The following is a 3,818-nucleotide window of genomic DNA, read 5'->3' as shown; positions in this document are numbered from 1 at the left end:
AATAATAGAATAAGCTGTCACCTGAATGTCATGGGAACCGATGAACGCGTGTCCTTCAGACAAGAGTGCAATATGAGAACAAGCAGAAAAGAAGTCTTTAGGAAAAAAGAAATGAAAAAGAAAAGAAAAAGGAGCTTTCATTTTCTAAATAGTCTGCTGTTATTCAGTCATGCAAAGTTTTATGCCTATCACAGGCATATAGGATTGGAAGAGCCTTAAAAGCAGAATTAAAATAGTTCTGTACCTTCAAGGACGTAGCCTGAAAGACATAAGATCAAGCTTGTATCTGAAAGTTCCTGTTTTCTAAAATTTCAGAAAGGGTATACAGAGTGTGAGTTCAGAATTTTAACTGGATACTCAACTGCTGGTTAAACTGATCTATAGTTAAGATATTGATTTCTTTACCTTCCTTATTTCTACTGCACTGTATTCCCATTAACTTTTGCTGTGAGATGGAAAGTTATTGGTCAAACTTTTCAGGAAGAACATAAGTGAAATTAAAAATACTTGAGATTTTTATCTCAAATGTACCATAGTTGAAAGCAAATTCAGCCAGCTGGTCAGGTATTTCTGCAGTGTCATGAGTTACCTATTATTTAAAACAACAACAACAACAAAGACTCCAGGACAGATTCTTCTTCCATCTCTTATAAATGAGTACCTTCTTCCCATCATGGAGATCTGAGGCCCAGGTAAAAGAAAGCCAATCTTTAAAACTGCGCCAAAGAATATTGGCAAACCAAGTGTGCATCAATGAAAGTGCAATTAAGACATTATCGAGAAGCTTTATGAAATATGCATAACCATAGTGAGTACATTTAGACAACACCTCCCTCTCTGCTCTCCTTTTATCTACCTATGGATTGGAGAGACCGCACCTATACAGAAAAAAATTTAAAAAATATTGTGGAGAAATAGCCATTCCAATGTTAACAAGGCCAGGTACCCATTCCTAGGAGTCAACTCCACAGTTCTAAGAAGGTATCAAGCAGTGATGATGTGGTGGCAAGGTGAGATGGCTCTCGGAGGAGTGAGTCAGGTGCTGGCTCAGCTCAGAAGTGGGAGCTGGAAACAATCACAGGCTGTCAGCCCTTGGCTGAAAGGAATGTTCTCTTTGTCAGGGCTAGCTTAGCCTGACCTCTCAAATTTTCAAAATCACTGATTTTACTACCACAGCAATCTGATCCACACTAAAAATGAACACTTACTTATCCTGGTGTTTTTTCAATTCAAATAGTAACCATGGCAGAACCTGAAGCATCAGGAAACTAGCACAAGGATTGTTTTCCACTCATTTCAAAGTGGGTATTCATTATCTGAGCTTAAGTGGCAAATTTCAGATCTAGTACTGGACTGAAAAGGCTTTGGAATGATAACTCTTCCATTCCTAATACAATATTACAACCTGTATGAGCTGTTTTGTAGGGTTTTTTCAAAGTTTCTGAAATCTTGTATATGATTAACCTTTCTCAGATGACTTTAAATCTGGGCTCATGGTGCTAAGAGCATGCAAAGATATCACTACAAAAACTGAATTTATGCTTTATGCCTTAAATCAAAGGAAGGCTTTTCCCTTTGCACCCCCCAGAAGTCACTTTTTTCACACACAAAAAAAAAAAACAAGAGCAGAGGACCTCTGGCTTCTTATGAGACACTCCCATCTGTACTGGAGAGTGGCTCAGAGCGCAGCACTCATCTGGCACATCCAGGCAAAGGAAGAAGAAGATATTATTTCCAGGGGTGCTTTCATATCAAAGTCTTCCAGCACACAGCACAGCCTGACAATTTGAAGGAGTTACCTGTGGGTGATGCAAGGCTTGTGGCATACTCTTGATAGTGGGGAGGATCCTGCCAGTCATGCTAACTAAGCTGACTTCATGGTATTCATTTATTATGGGTATTTCTTGTCTTACATGCCAGCAGGCACCACTCCAATATGAATAAAGAGGTCCTCCCACAGTCCCTAAATGGCAGCTTGCTCCTCAGGCCCCAGGGAGAACAGCAGCCTTCCTCCTGCTGGGGGGATTGAATCTTCTCCACAGGATGCTCCAGTGATGTGGAGGCTGTGAGCAATGAGGTCTGCCATGGCAATAGGTCCTTATTGCCTGTTGTGGCACCATTGCCTGCTCATCTGTGGAGAAAGTAGCAGGAACACCTTTTGATGTCAGAGCAGTCAAAAAGGGGAATTTCTACATGCTGACCAACTGTGCTGCCTGCCTGGCAGGTGTTGTTCAGCTGGCTCTTATAGGTCCTGCAGGGGGAATACGGTATCATATTGCAGAGACGTTTCTGTGAGGGCAGGACATCCAGGTAGACGCCTTGCCACCCTGCAGGTATCTGTGCACAGCGTAAGATTTTGCACAACTCCCTCCTCGCTTAGGTCCTGCAGATTGCAAACCATGCCTGAAACTTCCCTCTTAGCAGGAACACCAACAACTTAGGCTCGGCACAGAGACCGTCCGCATGCTCGTCGGGCTATAAAAGTAAAGAGGAACAAAGAGAATTTTAAAAAGCAAAACATCCCGGAAAAGAAATTAAAAGTTACTCGTTTCCCTGACCGGGAATCGAACCCGGGCCGCGGCGGTGAGAGCGCCGAATCCTAACCACTAGACCACCAGGGAACCCCGCCTGCGCTGTGTAGTTTGTGTATCAACACTTTATCAGCTCGCCATGTTTCTGCCCTGTGGCGTTCTACCTTTGCTCTTCCTCTTCTGCACAGTACAATGCTTCGGAAGTAGGTGTCCGTGAAGAAGGGACCTTCCGTTCCACCCTATGGAAAGGGGGCAGCGGAAGGGAAGCGGAGCCCACTCGGCCCCGAGGCGAGTGCTGTGGCGGGCCCTCGCTCACAGCGGGCAGATTGGCAGCCCGAGCAACCGCCGTCAGCGTCTGCGGGAGGAAGGAGCCGGGGCCGCCGGGCTTCCTCATTCCAGGGAGCTCCTTCCGAGGCCGGACGGGGCGGGAGGGACCCCGAGCCAGGGCAGGCCTCAAGCTGGGTAGAGGCGGAGGCTTTGGAGCTGGGCGGAGACACTATGGAGGGCCGGCACCCGGGATTAAAGTTTTTAAAGCACTTCGTATTGTGCCGTGTGCTGTATGTGCAGTGTTTCCACAGTGGCAGTGGGCCAGCACCTGATGTGTTTCTTCTGTCCGGGGAAAAACGTTGCACGAATATTTATGCCCTCCCTTAAAAGAGGAGAGAAGGCCTTGTCAGCAAAGTGCCAGGAACTTGCAGACTGAGGGCAAGATGCCTGGGAGAGAGGACATTCCAGCTGCACCTGCGTTCTGGGAGAAGCTCGAGGGAGCAGAAGGTTCCCTGGTCCATAGGAAAATGCCAATCCAAAGGCAAACAGTGAAATCTGCAGCTCCAAAATGGGAACCAGGTGGACGGTTCACTGTCCTGTGTTGGCAGGTAGGAATCCATGACTACTGTAGATGCAGACCACATCTGCATAAGTACTTTTCCCCCTGGCACCGTTGTTTCACAAGCAAAGCAGGTCTGCAGGCAGCAGTACTTTGTTGCCCAGAAAGGGAGAGGATGCCCCATCCCAGGATACATTCAAGGTCAGGATGGAGATGGCACTGAGCACCCTGCTCTAGCTGTAGGTGTCCCTGTTCATTGCAGGGCAGTTGGACCAGATGGCTTTTAAGGGTCCCTTCCAACTAAAACGACTCTATGACTAGCAAAATCTTTTCCCTATGGAAGCCGTATCCATAATGTAAAAAGGTTTTCTCTATACAAGCAAATATCTAGTTCTCAAACCTTCCGTCACTGAAATTTGTTATAGAGTAAACCTTTTCCACATTAAGATAGATATGCATCA

The 3,818-nt window shown here is 46.0% G+C and overlaps 1 non-coding gene across 1 annotated transcript; it reads right to left on the bottom strand.

The window, feature by feature from the left end:
• Positions 1-2,549: 2,549 nt before the first annotated feature.
• On the bottom strand, positions 2,550-2,621 carry TRNAE-CUC. The gene has a single exon. It is a non-coding gene; the product is annotated as a tRNA-Glu (tRNA).
• Between the last annotated feature and the right edge of the window lie 1,197 nt (positions 2,622-3,818).

The sequence above is a fragment of the Meleagris gallopavo genome, chromosome 2, assembly GCF_000146605.3.
Source record: "Meleagris gallopavo isolate NT-WF06-2002-E0010 breed Aviagen turkey brand Nicholas breeding stock chromosome 2, Turkey_5.1, whole genome shotgun sequence".
Taxonomy (NCBI): Eukaryota; Metazoa; Chordata; class Aves; order Galliformes; family Phasianidae; genus Meleagris; species Meleagris gallopavo.
This window is presented reverse-complemented; position numbering and strand designations above follow the sequence as displayed.